Here is a 19,098-nt window from a genome sequence, read left to right as displayed (position 1 = left end):
ATCACTCTCTATTGTGATAATAGTGGGACGATCTTCCAAGCTAAGGAGCCGAAGTCTAGTAATAGATCTAGACATGTACTTAGAAAATATCATGTAATAAGAGATTTCATTGAAAGAAAGGAAATTGCGATTTGTAAGGTTGGGACGGATGACAACATAGCCGATCCGCTCACCAAGCCTTTATCGCAGCTAAGCATGATGGGCATGTTACGTCCATGGGACTTAAACGTGTACCAAATTTCTGTTAGATTTTGAAATGAAATAAAAGTGTTGTTTTTGTTCATGTTCATAATCGCATTTGTCTTTTATCCTTAATTTATACTTTGTTACATCCAAACGGGTTGTAGAGACAATTGAACCCCGTTAAAGTGAACATGGATTAACATTGTTTTGCCCATAGTTACTTATATGAGGTGACGTCTCGAAGTGACTAGAGTGTGAGGCGATTGATGGCAAGTTTAAGTGCCATACAGTCATATGAGATGACTAGTCGATCACATAGGCAGATCGTTGAGAACTTTTGTCGGGCCTTATGACCGCTTATAGAGTTCTCGCAAATTTATATAGCCTGGTCGTGGCGAGAGCTACTATAGTATTCAAATGAGTCGATTCTTTTGACTAAAGACTATTCGCCTAAGATGGCACAGTTTGAGATTAACTTTGATTTGTGTTACTACGACCTTCGTAAATGGGGTCAAATGGGCATATTTTGGGTTATGATGGTCGTGGCTAGTCGAAGGGAATGAGTGCGATAGGAATTGTCCACCCCTTGTCAGGGTTATAACAATATCTCAGGGCCACTCGAGGAGCAATGAACTGGAAATGCGTGGCCACGCTCGGAAGGTATCCAGTGTGGATAAATCCGGTCAATCAGTTATTCTCCAGATCGAGGAAACCGCTCTCGATATGATCACTTGCAAGTACGACCTGAAAGACACCTTGCATTGAGTGGGAGATAGTAATAGGACAAGAGAATTGGTGACGCACACTTGTCGAGGACAAGTGGGAGATTGTTGGAATATGTGTCCTCCGACAATAATGCGATCACGACTGTTGATCATGATGATCACATGTTTAAGTCTCATTAAAATGAATACAATTGGGAAGTAATATTGTTATGTCAACTCGGTCAACATATATCGGTAATGATTGGTCGACTAGAGTTTGACATTACTTGTCGTGTGACGGTGGTGATCGATTGACCCCTAGGTCATACCTAAAGGGCGACACTCTTAATTGATTATTTAATTAATCGTATAATGTTACGAGTTAATTAAATTACTTGAAAATTGACGGACGATTTTGGAAGTAAAATTTACGTATCATATTGAAATGAGATTAAATGAGATACGGTCTGAGTAATCGAATTGTTTCATTACTCGGATGAAATTATTGTTTAAAGAAACAATCAAAGTTGAATGAATTTTTGTAAATACGATTTATAAATTGGTAAAAATTTTGGCACAAGTAATTATGAAATTACTAAGTCGATTTTTGTATGTGACGTATTTTATTAATACGTTGATTTTTAATATGTTAAAAATACATAACAAATTTATGTGACATGTGACATGTGACATATTGACAATTGACAAAAATAATATGGATCCCATATTATCATATGTGCCGAAAAGGGAGGAGGTTTAAACAAATATTGTGTTTGTTTAATTAGTGGTGAACATAATGATGATTAACCTAAATTCTAGCCATGCACCCTACACTTTCTTGTGAAGAACAAATTGTGCATGCATTGGCCTTAACCTCTCCTCCTACCCGGTTCTACCTAGAGAAGAACAAGGAGTTCTTTTGCTTATTTTAATTATTATTCACAATATGTATTGTAGTGTAATAATTTTATTCATTCACTTTTGATAATATAATTTTTAGAGAGATAAAAATTACCTTCCTTCTCACTTCCTCTCCTACCCGGTTTTAGGAGCAAAAACCAAATATTTTTGGTTCAATTTTTCAACAAAATTAATATCACACTAGTACTTGTAATATTAATTTGATTAAGAGGAAGCCTTGGGTATTATACATAGGGAGAGATCTTACCCTTAGATCTTTGTTCTTCCATTGGAATAAGCTCAAGAACAAGAAGAGAAAGGTGATCTCTCTTGTGCCCAATATAGCCGAAATTTACCATGTAAGGACATGTTTTCTCCTCTATTCATTTTATTGTTTGCATGCATAAGTTCCGTTTTAATTTATGACAAATTAATTAGACATATATGAGTATGTTATAATGTATATAGATCTACATTTCCTTCAGATTTTAGTAAAATTCGCGCCATGCATTCTACAACGTTTATTGTGATTTTCGTGAATATTCGTTGTTAAAGGGGCGTTGTAGTTGCCTGGATTTGTAGTAGTGTCTAAACGGTAGAATTAGCTAAAAGGTTAGCTTATCAGTTTACAGATAATTGAGTCTTGGGATCATTTATATAATTCTTGAGGGAGGTCAATTGTATAAATGCTTGAGTCTTCGCGTTATGACAGTAGTTCATTAGACTTAAAATCATAAACGATGCACATGCTTATTATTTTTATTCTTCTTCTCGCAGTGTAGAACACGTTTATTTTGATAATACTGTTACAACAAAATGGCTGGAAATAATGCAATCCCAATGCCAAGTGCCACACTTGATCGTGAGTCCTGGCTGAAAGCTTTCATGGACCACATGAATCAGTCCACACGACTGAAGAATGATGGCTCCAACTTTGCGGACTGGGAGGCGGCACTACGGAATGCTGCCATTGCTGACGGTAAGCTCAAGTACTTAACTGAGCCAATACCGGTCAACCCAGGCCCCAATGCAGAAGTCAACGAGTCAATTGCTTATAGTGACTTCGTTATGGAAGCGGGTGCGATAAAGAACGTACTCATCTTTGCAATGGAAACCAATTTGCAGAGACGCTTCATTGCTCAAGGTGCAAACAAGATTTTCACCACGCTCACTAACGAGTTCTCAAAAGCACCGAGAATCGTTACTTATGAGCATACCTGTCGCTTCTTTGATGCGAAACTCCAGAAGGGCCAACTGGTTAGCCCACACATTCTTCACATGATGGAGAATGTCGAGAAGCTGGAGGCACTTGATTATAAAATCAGTGAGAGCATTGTCATTGACCGAATGCTTCATTCTCTTCATGATGGTTTTGCCCTTTTCAGGGCGAACTACTACATGAATGACTTGAAAAAGATTCCTCATGAGCTACACTCCCTTCTCGTACAGACCGAGAAGGATATGCAATTGAGTGGGAGTATGAAGCAGGATGTTCTCACGATTTCCAACAAGGGTAAAGGTAAGGGCAAAGCTTCAGGCGACCTAACTGTAGGTAAGCCGAAATTCAAGAAGCCAGGAAATGGTAAGAGTGGGCCCGGTGAGACTAGTGGCTCACAGAGCAAGGCAAAGAGCAAGGGTGGTGACATTGAGTGCCACCATTGTCACAAGACTGGACATTGGAGGAGGAACTGTCCCGTGTACCGTGAGGACATAAAAGCAGGCCGTGTCGTTCCTGTTGGTATGTCATCTTATATTCATATGATTGAGATTAACCATGAAAGTTTCGGAACTTGGGTACTTGATACTGGTTGTGGTTCTCATCTGTGTAATCATTTGCAGGGCCTAAAGAACATCATACCTCTCGAAAAAGGTGATGTGGACCTGCGAGTCGGGAATGGAGCACGAGTTGCTGCAGTCTTGAAGGGAACATACGTAATCCAACTCCCTAGTGGTTTTGAGTTATTTTTATATAACTGTTACTATGTACCCAGTTTGTCTAAGAACATTATTTCTGTTTCCGTACTTGCTAAAGACGGTTTTTCATTTTTAATAAAGGATAATAGCTGTATTTTCTCTTTCAATGAAATGATTTATGACAAAGCAGTTTCCATGAATGGAATTTACATCTTAGACCAAACCACGGAAGTATTACACGTGAATAATAAGAAATCAAAGGTTGGTGACAAAGATCAAACCTATCTATGGCATTGTCGAATGGGACACATAAATGAGAAACGTGTGAAGAAACTCGTCGATAATGGGACTATTCCCGCATTCGATTTTTCTACATATGGCACGTGTGAATCATGTCTCATTGGCAAGATGACTCGAATTTCCTTCAAAGGTGTTGGAATGCGCGCTAGTGACCTATTAGGACTCATACATACTGACGTATGTGGACCTATGTCAATTACCGCTAGAGATGGCTATAGATATTTTATCACTTTCACGGACGATTTAAGTAGATACGGATATGTCTACTTAATGAAGCATAAAAGTGAGTCCTTTGAGAAATTCAAGGAATACCAGAACAGGGTTCAGAACCAACTGGGTAGAAAGGTTAAAACACTCCGTTCAGATCGGGGTGGCGAATATCTTTCAAATGAGTTTGATCAACACCTTAAAGACTGCGGAATCGTTTTGCAGTTAACTCCACCTGGAACACCTCAATTGAATGGTGTGTCCGAATGGAGAAATCGAACCTTACTTGATATGGTTCGATCCATGATGAGTCACACGGTAGTGCCTGATTCATTATGGGGTTTTGCTCTTTTGTCAGCTGCTCTTATACTTAACCGAAGTCCGACTAAAGCTGTCGACAAGACTCCATATGAAATGTGGAAGGGAACGGTCCCTAACTTGTCCTTTATTCGGGTTTGGGGCTGCGAGGCTTATGTCAAGTGGAGACACAAGGATAAGCTCGGCCCGCGATCGGTCAAGACATACTTTATAGGTTATCCAAAAGAAACATGTGGTCATTACTTCTATTCGCCTACTGAACATCGAGTTTTTGTTGCGGCTAATGCGACGTTCTTAGAGAAAGAATTTCTCGAGAACAAGACGAGTAATAGAACCTTCGAGCTGTCGGAGATTCCAGAACCAACAACCGAGGAACGGATGGAGGAAGTTGTTCCTCCAACTGATGATACGGTTAATATTCCCGAGGAACCTAGGAGGTCGGGTAGAGTCTCTAATCCTCCGGACAGATACATTGGTATGGTCGAGGAGAATGACGTTTTGCTCCTAGAGAGTAATGAACCCGCTACCTATAAAGGTGCTATGGCCTGTTCCGACTCAAAGCTATGACTCGAAGCCATGCAATCCGAGATGGACTCCATGTATGAGAATAACATATGGGATCTAGTTGATTTACCTGATAAGGTAAAACCTCTACAGTGCAAATGGCTTTACAAAATAAAGCATTCTGTAGACGCGCAACCAGATACCTATAAGGCACGACTAGTGGCAAAAGGTTTCACTCAAGTGAACGGATTGCATTATGATGAGATTTTTGCACCTGTAGTCATGCTACGTTCCATTCGGATAATCTTAGCGATTGCCGCTTTTCATGATTATGAAATTTGGCAAATGGATGTGAAAACCGCCTTCTTAAACGGTTATTTGGAGGAAGAGTTGTACATGGTGCAACCCGAAGGTTTCATAGATCCTGAACATCCTAAGAAAGTATGCAAGCTTAAGCGTTCCATTTTTGGACTTAAGCAAGCTTCTCGGAGTTGGAATCATCGTTTCGACCAGGTGATAAAAGAGTATGGTTTCACTCGATCGGTCGAGGAACCATGCTTATATATCAAGTCGAGTGGGAGCAAGATTGTATTCTTGATATTGTATGTCGATGACATACTCTTGATTGGGAATGACATTCCTCTCTTATCTTCGGTTAAAGGATGGTTGAAGAACCATTTCCAGATGAAAGATCTGGGTGAGGCACAACGCATTTTGGGAATCCGTATCTACTGAGATAGATCACAACGGACGTTATCACTTAGTCAGGAGTCTTATTTGGATAAGATTCTTGAGAGGTTCAGCATGACCAACTCCAAGAAGGGGAACCTTCCAATGACGTCTGGGATGCAGTTGAGCAAGTCTCAGTCACCCACGACGCCTGAAGGGGTTGAACGCATGAGTCGTATTCCTTATGCATCTGCAATAGGATCGATCATGTATGCTATGATATGCACACGTCCAGACGTGGCATATGCATTGAGTATGACGAGTCGGTACCAAGGCAATCCAGGTGAAACACACTGGATAGTTGTGAAAAACATCCTCAAGTACCTACGAAGGACTAAGGATTGGGTATTGACTTATGGAGGAGATACTAAGCTATGCGCAATCGGTTACGCAGATGCTAGCTTCCAAACGGATCGAGATGATTGAAAATCTCAGTCCGGGTTCGTCTTCACTCTTAATGGTGCTGCAGTCAGCTGGAAGAGTTCCAAACAGAGTGTTGTAGCAGATTCTACTACTGAATCCGAGTACTATGCCGCTTCGGAGGCAGCAAAGGAAGCCATATGGATGCGTCAATTCTTACAAGGACTCACGATAGTTCCTAGTTCGAATGACCCGATCACTATCTATTGTGACAATAGAGGTTCCATCTTCCAGGCTAAGGAGCCAAAGTCTAGCAACAAGTCTAGACATGTACATCAGAAAGCTCACCTGATCCGTGATTATGTGGAGCAAGAGGAGATAGTGATTGACAAGATTGCGACGGATGATAACATCGCGGATCCTCTCACTAAACCGTTGAATTATGATAAGCATGTAGGGCACGTTATTTCCATGGGAATTAAACGTGTTCCTGAGTTGTAGTAGTTGATTATGGATTTGATACATTATCTTTTTCATATACTATTTATAACTTCATCGTTTTTTTATATAATATTTTGTTTTTCATGTGGATTGTACTGACAACATTGAACGCCACAAAGTGAACTGAATTACATTATATTAGTTTTGGTCCGTAATCGCCTCCAAGAGCTGATAACTCTGGCTATTATATTGTGCAGTCGATTGATGGTGGGTTCAACGAGCCATAAGTCAAACGGTTGACTGATCGTTCACAAATACGAGATTATAACGATACCTTGTAGGACAAATTTTTTTGTGACAACGTAATGGAGTCCTAAATGTTTAAAAACATTCGGTGCCAGGTCATGGATTGGACGTCCATTGTGTTCCTAGAGTCGATTCTTTTGACTATCGACTGTCTCTTGAGATTAAGGCAGTTTTTGGGTGACTTTGGTTTCTTTCTCACGGTCTGCCGTAAATGGAGGCTAAGTAGTTTTTTTCTGGGTCATTTCATACTGTGCTTACATCTGCAGGATTCGAGTTGAGGAAAATATCCAACCCTTATCAGCTATAGTTATTTCTCACGGCCACTCGAGGAGTTGTAACTGAAATGCATGGCCATGCTCGAATGTTGATTCGTTTATCAGTTAAGTTACTCTCTAGTCGGGGAAACCACTCTTGATACAAATCACTTATAAAATACGACCTTTGTGAATACGGATTTTGCAAATTGTTTTACATTGAGTGGGAGAAATTTTAGGATATGAGAATCGGTTATCGCACATACACTTGTGAGGACAAGTGGGAGTTTGTTGGAGCTTGTGTCCTCCACAAATTAGTGTGATAACATTTGTAAATCTCTTACAGGTTCACAAGGGTATACTTCGTATTTTAATCAGTTGATTAACGATTACCTAATAACGGTTGGCTTGCTAGAAAGTTTGACGTTATTATCATACATATGGCGGTGATCAACTGGTCCCTAAAGGTCACACCTATAGGATGTGTTTGAGAGATGTGGTTATAGAAATATAATCACATTGATGCCTTATATGACTAAATAGTTAGTCAATGTGTTGATGAGACAATTATTTAATGCCGATTAAATAATATTAATTGAGACGAATTAACTGTCAATTCGTAAATTGAATATAATAAGTTATATTTAATTAATGTATATAATGTTAGCTTGGACGAATTAATATGTTAATTCGTAATTAAATGTAATCGGTTATATTTAATCAGCAAATGATAAATTATACGATATTGTCATAATAAATTATTATTGACCCGTATTAATTAATGCGGAATAATATAAATGACAATTTATATTTAACACATTTTATACATTTTGGAATAACCGAAAATAAGGATTTTTATCCTCATTTTCGGTAGTTGCCAAAACCGAAAATAAGGAATTAAAACTCCTTATTATTTCGGTATTTGGGCCGAAAATTAGAAGAAGAAAAATCCACCCTAATCTTCCCTCATACACGGTTTAAGAGGTAGAGAGGGGTTAATTTTCTAACCTAATTTTCTAACTCATTCTTGCCTCTCATCTAAAAACACAAAAAAACGAAAACCCTAATTAATTTACTGAAATTGAGGGATCGATTCTAGCAACAAGTGAAGGGCATATCTCATATCGTCTTGGGTGCAACTAATAGGCGAATATCATTGCGATATTGTTCTTAGGCCGAATTTGTTAGGACCGAAGGTTGATTCTTCATCTCTTTACCTTTTTGTTTATGTAATTTAATTTTATGACTAGCATTCATCATGTCATAAATCGTTATAATCCTTAAAGTTAAAGGGATGCATACAGATTAATCCCACACATCTGTAACACCCCCACATACTAAGGTGCCTTACCAGGACCACCCTAGCATGAGAGACTGTTACCATCTCAGTTTTCCAAGGCTAGTATATCAAAAGTAACCATTCCAAAACGTTTATTAAAGTATAAAGAGTTAACGATTACATGTTCCAAAATCAAAACCAAAATAAAAGTTCACTAGTACTCAAAACAATTGAATCTAAACAGCTAATCTCGTGACAGCGAAAGCTAGACTCGAAGTGATGACTCCCCATCTCGTCCCCAAGGCTAAAGACCATCATCACCTGTCACAATCTGCTCACCATCCCCGAATGGATCACTACATATTTTACAAAACAACAACGGGGTCAGTTCACTGCATAATCAAAGGAAGACAAGGTACAATAAAGATAAACAACTGTTCACAATCCACCTCCAACTCCCAATCACATCTCATAACTGACTACACACTAAAGTGTGTAGCCCTGCCAGTGGGGGACCACAGCCTTGCCCACCTAAGCCCCCGCTCATCAACGAGCGATAACCCTGTTCATTAATGTGCACATCCCCTCCTGTAGCGGGTTCCACAGAGGGCGAATCAAGGGCGTGAAGCCACTCCCGCAAGTGACTCCACTCAGCCGAGGAGGCACCTCGCGAACATCAACAATCATCTCAACACCAACACCATAGTCCAATCCACCACCAACAATCAATCACAATATCAATCGTACAATCAATTACAACACATATCTTAAATCAATTAAACAGTAAACCGAGTAGGGAAACCCTGCCTTAGCACAAATCTGACACGAGGCAATCAAGCAAGCTAAAATAGCTCCTCTACAAAGTCTCCACCTAACAATAATCATACAATTGAATCACAAACATGCACAACAACCCCTTTCCCCCAAATCATAAGACTAGGGCAAAACCCTAAAAGACAAATGACAAAACTCATAGAACTATAGGCTTACCGACACAATCAACGCGAAGGAAGGATGAACAAGGCTCGCGAAAGATACACGAACTTGAGAGAGATTTGGAGATGATTAGAGTTACGTTGAAAGTTTAGGTTTTGGTAAAAGTTATTAAGAAACTGTAAATCTCGTTTATATAACGCTAATTCTCTATAAATCAAACCGCGAAAATAAACATCGCCAGACCGGATACTTGGTCGAGTATAGAGTATACTCGGCCGAGTATCCTCTATTCGGTCGAGTATTCCCATACTCGGCCGAGTATTCCTGGACAGTAGCCTGACCAGAAATACACGACGCACTTATGATGCGTGTTATTTATATGATGTTTTACACCCTATTTTACACGCATTTCAGAGCTCATTTGTGTAGTTTAAGCTACTATTTTCCCTATTTCCGTCTACTTATGTGTTTTTGTGTAAAATTGCAGAAATGTGAAGAATCCAGCGAAAATCAAGCCGAATCCGTCCCCGAGTACTAGGCATATTATTTGACATGAAGTAGTGACTCGAGAGATGAACTTGGTGCGCATTTCAAGGCCTGAAAGATGAATTTGCGAGAGTTTAGAAGCGGACTACCAGCTACAGTGGTCTATAGACTGACCTACGTGGTCTATAGACTGTCAGAATGCTGAACAGAAGTCTGCAGGAAAGAGGAGCGGTCATTCGACTGATGCTTGTGGTCGATCGACCAGAGCACGATTGTCAGAAGCTACTGTTCAGTGAGGTTTGGTCGATCGACTGGTCCTAGTGGTCGATCGACCACCCCACGACTCTACGCGCAAGATTTAATTAAAATTCCGAGGCCCATTGTAATTAGGTTTTAGGAATAAAGTTACGTATGACTATCTATATAACGTAACCTGATGTTTTCAGAAGGGGATCAGAGAATTTTAGGGATCAAATAATTAGGGTTCAATATCGAGTTGAGCATTATAATTCATAATCATTCAATACAATTTACTTTCGTTTGTGCTTTCGGATACTTCTTCTTGCTTTCAACTGGTAATTTTGATTCCATAATTTCAGTTTACTCTTATTCGTTCATAGATTAGAATTGCTAGTTTAGATTTCCCAAAGCCGAATTATCGTTTCATGTTAGTTAAATATTTTAGTTAATTCAATTATGAATTCAATAGCTTTATTTGTTAATCTTATTGTTGTTTTTATCACGATTATGAGTAGCTAAACCCTTCGTGCTAAGATGTAGGGGACCTTTAGTGTAGACGGCGTAGATTAGGTAGTTCTGAGTCATGCCATGGTCGATCGACCGCCTACCCTGGTCGATCGACTGGCTCACGTGAGATTAGTTTTGTTTTAATTAATTTATTTGCTATTTTTGACGAATCGAGTGCACGCGACTAGTTGAATATTTAGGAATTGACCGACCCGATAAGATCGAAAGATAGGGGAGGGAAATAGACTACCTAATTAAGACGACTAAATTAATAAGATCGAGAGATAAGTTAATTTAGGCTTTTAAATCACTTTTCAGGGCGAGAGTCAGTACTAGTGATATTAGGGACCCGTAGCTAGATTGAAAGATGCTACTTGTTAAGAATGGACCGAGAGGACTTCTTATTTTCCCGTCTTACGTGATTATTTCAGACTTACTTAGGATACTGCCGTCGAAACTACAGTGAACCGACCGTCTTAGCATCCTTTTAAATATTTGATTTCATATATTTCCATCTATTGCTCATTTATTTGCCTTAGTTTAGTTTTAATATTATTGCCTTTAGTTATAGAATTATTCAAATCAAACCCCCCTCAAAACTGTTACCTTAGACTGAAGTTAGACAACTATTAATTGCATCGCCTCCCTGTGGTTCGACCCTGACTGCCACTAGCTATAGTAGTAGTTTGGATTTATAATTTTATCTTTGATACTCCACGACGGTATCAAATTTTGGCGCCGTTGCCGGGGAGGCAATTGTTTAATTTTTAGTTGTTTTATTTTTAGTCTTTATCTTAGTTTAAGGGACATCTGTTCCTTAAACTTTTCTCATATTCTACTTGTAGTTTCCTCTTATGCGTAGGTCACAGGGTGGTGAATTAAGACCGTTAGATCCTGAGATCGAAAAGACTTTGCATGAGCTGAGACGATCATCTAGAGTATTGCCGACAGAGGAAGAGCTGAGTACTCTGTCCAGTTACTACGAGAATGAGTTATTTGAGGAGGATCCACCTTCGTCTCCTGTTTCTACTTCCTCAGCTGAGACTGTTACATCTCCAGTCATGGCTGAAGAAGCAAGTATAGCCAGTCACTCCGAGCCAAAAGCTGAGAATCTCTATAAGGGATTCGCATTGCCAGCTGGGACGGACAGAAAATTCGAACCAAAACCGTCCTACATTAACTTGGTTGAGAGAAACCAATTTGGGGGAGCTGCAAATGAAGATGCAGCTAAACATATGGAGGCATTCATTGACTATTGTTGTTCCATACCCCCACCAGCAGGTATGACCTCGGATCAGGTAAAGGAGACAATGTTCATATTTTCGCTCCGTGATGCTGCTAGGGAGTGGTACCGAGATCTGGATCGAGCTGCCAATGGGATTACTGATTGGAATTCACTGGCCCTAGCGTTTTATAAGAAATATTTCTCTGCATCGAAGACCAATGCGATTAGAGCTCAGATCACGAGCTTTAAACAGGGTCTTGATGAAGATTTTCATGAGGCATGGGTCCGTTTCAAGAGACTGGTGCGAACTATTCCGCACCATGGGTTTGAGAAGTGGTTTCTGTGCAACCAATTCTATAATGGTCTTTATGATGATTAGAGAGCTATCCTAGATGCTGCAGCCAATGGGAGATTTCAAGAAAATAGCGGTGAGACAAAGGGGTGGAAAATCATATGACATAGCCACCCATAAAGCTGAGCATGAGAATTCTAGAGGAAATCAGAGGAGGTCAGCTGAATCTCCTGCTGTAGCTGCAATAGAGGCCCTTACTGCGAGATTCGACAAGATAGACTTTAGGGGATCCCAAAAAGGAGGTATATATAAAGTTAATGCAGTTTCGGACAGTTCCTTTACATGTAAAAGATGTGGAGGAGAAGGACATGTTTCGGAGTTTTGTACTAGTTCAAATGAAACATGTGCTGCCTTTCAACATTATAGGCAGACTGGTACTTATCCCGATCCCTCTAATGTCCACCCCAACTTGAGGTGGACTAACCAGAATGTCCTTAATCCGGGTCCACCACTGCAGCAGCAGCAGAATTATGTGCCCCCTCATAAGCAGCAGTAGTATCAAAGCCTCCCTATGTGCCCCAGCAGCAGCAATTTCAAGGTTCTGACATTTGTGAGTTGAAAAACATGGTTTAAAATTTGTCGGGTTTGGTGCAAAAGGAGTCTCTAGCTAGAGAGACTTCTACAAAAATGTTGGAGAGTCAAATTGCCCAATTGGCAAGCAAAAGTGCAACAAGAGCTTCGGGGCATTTACCGTCGCAGCCGGATCAAAAAGAGACTCTAAATGCGATCACTTTGAGGAGTGGGTCTACCCTTGATGGGCCCGCTTTGGTTGAAGATGTTGCTGAAAAAGATGAGGCAAAACCGAGCAAGAAAAAGGCCGGAGTGAGCAGTAGCAAGAAAAAGACGATCAGCAGGTATGTCAGTCGATCGACTGACACACCTGGTCGATCGACCAGTCCGCGAAACAGTACAGCTTCTGGTCTTGAGGAAGTCAGTCGATCGACTGACCTACATGGTCGATCGACTGAAGACGCTGCTGATGTTGAACCTTTTCGTCCTCCAATGCCAGATAACTTAAGGGACCACTTGTTTCGGGGTACGACGACTCCGAAATTATTGAGGCAAGATCCAAATGCTGATGGGTCAGTTCCGGTTCCAAAGTATGACCCTATGACGATCAATGGTTCATTCCTGAGACGGTCTAAAGAAGGTTCGAGCTATAACAAGGAGAAAGTAGTGGATTTTCAGCCTAAGTCCACTGATGCCGGTATGAGAGACTTAGAGGAGAGGGCTAAGTTGCTTCTTACAGCCCCTTATCCAGAGAGATTGGTGTCGACAAAGGAACATGTATCGTTTAACAAATTTGAGAATGTTATTCGTAGTTTAAATCTGCAAGTTCCTTTCTTAGAATTAGTTAATCAAGTGTCTGCTTACACGAAATTTATGAAGCAGCTTTTGTCTAAAAAGAAGTCACTTGATACTGTGCAATCTGTCGCACTAACTGAGGAGTCATGTTCTTATTTGACTGATACTACACCTCATAAGTTAGCTGACCCAGGTAGTTTTTCAGTCCCATGTAATATTGGCACCTTTTCTATCGAGAAGGCATTATGTGACCTAGGAGCCAGTATTAGCGTTATGCCTTTGAGTCTTGCTTAGAAATTGAAATTGACTAGGTTTGCAATTACTAACATGACAGTACAGATGGCTGATCGTTCTGCAGTTCAGCCTATAGGAGTCTTTGAGGATATTCCTGTGCAAATAGGAAAGTTCTTTTTCCCAGTTGACTTCGTTGTACTAGATATACCCGAGGATGCTCATATTCCTATCATTTTGGGTAGACCATTTCGCACACCGCTTTGGTGCGATTATAGATGTTGGCTCAGGGACATTGACCTTTAAAGTAGGGAAACAGTCCATTATTTTTGCCCAGACTGCTAAGAAGAAAGATCCTATGTGGCCAGTCACCTGTAATACGATTGCTGAAAAGAAATCTTATTTTGTGCTTTCTGATATGCCTGCCCCTCTGCCTATTTCTGCTACAACACCTCCGCCCAGATTGGGAGCGAATTGGAGGTAGATTCTTCTGTTTTGGATATTGCAGGAGCTGGTTTGGGGAAGGAAGAGCCGTTCATTGCTCCAGCTGTAAAGGAGCCAATCGTTCAAAGAGGCGGCCTAGGATGTCTGAGCTATGCAACTGATGAGGAGCCTGATGAGGAGCTAGTCAAGGTGACGGAGTCCGATTTGGATTTTGATGAGCCAGACGAGGTCATTGATTGGGAAGATGTTAGAGATGTTGATCCGTTGAGTTCTGCGGATATTGGAGTTGTTAGGAGCCCAGCTGAGGAGATGAGCACTGTAGAGGCTACCTCTTGTAGCCAGAAGCCGAGCAAGTGGGCCATTCCGTGGTCATTCTTGATCAACTATTAGTTGATTAAGACTTTTTAAAAGGACATTTTATTGCTTTTGTTAGACTTTTTATTGTTTTTGTTTGCGCGAGACTTCGCTTTAATAAGTTTGCTTAGGATTTAAAGACTTTAGACTGTTACTTTGGGTTTTGCGCAATTTTGGGCACGTTATTATGTATATTTGCAGGTTCATAGACCATGTTAGCTCAATTTATTGAGCTAATTAGACGAAATCAGAAACTTACAGCAGGTTTCTTAGTCGATCGACTGGCCTGTGTGGTCGATCGACCGATCGCTCTGACATCTTTGGAGCTTCGTTCATGTCATCTGGTCGATCGGTTGGATGCTATAGTCGATCGACCATGTTATTTTTGCACTGTTTTTCGATCACTCCCCTGCTGTGTTTGGTCGATTTGCGGAGTTGAGGGAGTCTTTTCTCCACTTTATTCTCCGCTTCATTTCCGTTTTCTTCTGTTTTCTTATTTTGTGCATAATTTTGCGTTTCGTAAATTGTTTTCTCGGAATTACGCGCGGTACTTTTGTTTCTTTTCAGGTACCTATGGTAGCACCGCTGGCTACTGAAACCTCCTAGCTCACGCTGGTTTGGGGAGGTTTCCTTTTGCTGCGCTTAAAGTCTTGTGAGTTTCCGAGTTTAACTTCATGTTTTCTTAATTAATTTTATCGCAAAATCCCATTTCCTTTGCTATTTTCATTATATGATTTTGCACAATGGGGACATTGTGTGATTTGGTTTGGGGAAGGGTTTTGCATTGCATTTACATGTTTTATTGCATTTCTATTTCACGTTTATTGCACTTCAGTTTGCATTTGTTATTTCATTTCTCTTATATATACAGAAAATTCAAAAAAATTGAAAAATTTCAAAAAAAATTCAAAAATTACACATTTATTTTAGCATATAGGTCGAGTCGGAACGGTAGTATTTCAATGATGACATTGCAATTGCATTTGTTTATGCCTAAGCCTTGCTAATTAACATGTTATTAGTAGAATCTCAAATATGCATAGTCTACGAGTTTTCGTCTAATTATTTGCTGAACTTTAAACTTGACTTTGAATTTTGGCAAACTACATCATTTTCTGAGATTTAGAGCCTATAACTGGTGTCATTCATGACCAGTTTATTTAGGATTGTGAGTAGTTACTCCTTGTGAGACATGTTATATCAATGTGCATAAATATGAACTTGGTCTACTTAATACCTGTATGCATTCGGGTTCGTGGTTAGTTGACACATGTGGAAGAGGTCACCCCTTTATTCATTTTTCCCATAAGCTTCACACTGCCAGAAATAGCCTTTTTGTCCCGTTAACTACATCCTACATTTAGCCTGCCCTTGTCAAGCTAGTAGTTTATGTTCTTGGGATTGTTATTTCATTTTTGGTAGCTAATGCTCATTTTGAGATGATGTTGGGTAGATGAAAAAGGAAAGAAAGAAAGAGAAAAAATAGAATTGAAAAAAAGGAATGAAAGAAAAAGGAAAAACAAGTTCGATCTATGGTCGGTCAACTGGACTCATTGGTCGATCGACTGAAGCCCGAGAAAAGAAAAAAATCAAAATCGCATAATTCAAAGTCTTTATTAAATGGCGATTTTTGCTCCCATGTTGTATTTGTATCTTATGGGGAGTTGATTAATTATGGAGATTGTGAGATTTGTGCTTGCTATTAGCACCGTTCTATTGTTTAATCTTGAGCAGGAAGTTGGAATGAATTATTAATTTGGTTCCCTTAGTTACTAGCTTGGCTTTTAACTCTGTTTTTACCAAATTCGTCTTAGCCCCTTCTTACCCATACCTCACATATCCATATTTACCTCGGCATGTGTCATGGTCATTTGTTTGGTTGGAATGCATATGTACGGTTGTAGAGATTATTTTCATATTAGATTGCAGGCATGTTCTTATAGGTCGTAGTTAGGTGAGTGTCATTACAAAATTAATTCTTTCTATCTTTACATATACTCTCCTGTATTCATTGTGTGATTTGATCGACCCGTGAGAGTCCATAATGACAAGTCTCTATAGTTGACGGTTCAGCAGTTTTTGACGACTACATAACTCGTTTGCATGAATCATATTGCTAATTGATTGTTAGTTGTTGCATTAAAATTGGTTTAGGCTTTATAGTTGCATTTCGCTCTGAGATTGAACTCGTTCCATTAGGTTTTAGGATCGAGTCTAGTTCTCGCTTGGGGACAAGCAAGGGTTTGGTTTGGGGAAGTTTGATGCGTGTCATTTATATGATGTTTTACACCCTATTTTACACGCATTTCAGAGCTCATTTGTGTAGTTTAAGCTACTATTTTCCCTATTTCCGTCTACTTTTGTGTTTTTGTGTAAAATTGCAGAAATGTGAAGAATCCAGCGGAAATCAAGCCGAATCCGTCCCCGAGTACTAGGCATATTATTTGACATGAAGTAGTAACTCGAGAGATGAACTTGGTGCGCATTTCAAGGCCTGAAAGATGAATTTGCGAGAGTTTAGAAGCGGACTACCAGCTACAGTGGTCTATAGACTGACCTACGTGGTCTATAGACTGTCAGAATGCTGAACAGAAGTCTGCAGAAAAGAGGAGCGGTCGATCGACTGATGCTTGTGGTCGATCGACCAAAGCACGATTGTCAGAAGCTACTGTTTAGTGAGGTTTGGTCGATCGACTGGACCTAGTGGTCGATCGACCACCCCACGACTCTACGCGCAAGATTTAATTAAAATTCCGAGGCCCATTGTAATTAGGTTTTAGGAATAAATTTACGTATGACTATCTATATAACGTAACCTGATGTTTTCAGAAGGGGATCAGAGAATTTTAGGGATCAAATAATTAGGGTTCAATATCGAGTTGAGCATTATAATTCATAATCATTCAATACAATTTACTTTCGTTCGTGCTTTCGGATAATTCTTCTTGCTTTCAACTGGTAATTTTGATTCCATAATTTCAGTTTACTCTTATTCGTTCATAGATTAGAATTGCTAGTTTAGATTTCCCAAAGCCGAATTATCGTTTCATGTTAGTTAAATATTTTAGTTAATTCAATTATGCATTCAATAGCTTTATTTGTTAATCTTATTGTTGTTTTTATCACGATTATGAGTAGCTAAACCCTTCGTGCTAAGATGTAGGGGACCTGTAGTGTAGACGACGTAGATTAGGTAGTTCTGAGTCGCGCCATGGTCGATCGACCGCCTACCCTGGTCGATCGACTGGCTCACGTGAGATTAGTTTCGTTTTAATTAATTTAATTGCTATTTTTGACGAATCGAGTGCACGTGACTAGTTGAATGTTTAGGAATTGACCGACCCGATAAGATCGAAAGATAGGGGAGGGAAATAGACTACCTAATTAAGACGACTAAATTAATAAGATCGAGAGATAAGTTAATTTAGGCTTTTAAATCACTTTTCAGGGCGAGATTCAGTACTAGTGATATTAGGGACCCGTAGCTAGATCGAAAGATGCTACTTGTTAAGAATGGACCGAGAGGACTTCTTATTTTCCCGTCTTACGTGATTATTTCAGACTTACTTAGGATACTGCCGTCGAAACTACAGTGAACCGACCGTCTTAGCATCCTTTTAAATATTTGATTTCATATATTTCCATCTATTGCTCATTTATTTGCCTTAGTTTAGTTTTAATATTATTGCCTTTAGTTATAGAATTATTCAAATCAAACCCCCCTCAAAACTGTTACCTTAGACTGAAGTTAGACAACTATTAATTGCATCGCCTCCCTGTGGTTCGACCCTAACTGCCACTAACTATAGTAGTAGTTTGGATTTATAAATTTATCTTTGATACTCCACGACGGTATCAACTTACTCGGCCGAGTAAGCCATATTCGGCCGAGTAACAGACTTAGAAAAATCGTAGTATTACAGTCTTCCCTCCTTAAAAATGAACTTCGTCCCCGAAGTACAAACCCAACCTATAAAACATGAACACCTAACACTAACCCCGCCAACCATGCTTACTTCCACAACACGGCTCACGATATCGTCTCAACTACAGCATAGCCTCTCGATACTAATTCCATACAACTATCGGATACCAACAACATAAGTGTTGCCAACTCTGTCTTACTTCCATAACGCTCACTAGCAAACTCAATACCAAGACAATCCCTCAAACAAAATTAACCACCAAAACGGAATGTTACATTCTACCACCCTTAAAACGAACTTCGTCCTCGAAGTTTACTCATACATATAAACATCATCACCCAATCCATCAACACTATCGAAGTTTACTCACACTCATAAACATCATACTACTACAAGCACTGTCATTACCTGTAATAAAATCAACCACAACATAAATTCATCCTTTATTCTACACCAACACTCAAACTTCTAATTATACTACAACATGTACAACCATCAAACTCTCTTTGTCGCATCCTACTTCTCTTAAGATAAATGTTACGTCCTCGTAACTCACTAATACTAGATCCTTAGCTATATCCTCTCATTATCTTCATCACCACCGCATGTCAACGATATCCGCCCATAGTCTCAATACCTACCTACATCCATTCCTATATCCAAGGCTCTCTTACTCTAGCCGTTCTCATACCT

The sequence above is a fragment of the Silene latifolia genome, chromosome 1, assembly GCF_048544455.1.
Source record: "Silene latifolia isolate original U9 population chromosome 1, ASM4854445v1, whole genome shotgun sequence".
NCBI classification, from domain to species: Eukaryota; Viridiplantae; Streptophyta; class Magnoliopsida; order Caryophyllales; family Caryophyllaceae; genus Silene; species Silene latifolia.
This window is presented reverse-complemented; position numbering follows the sequence as displayed.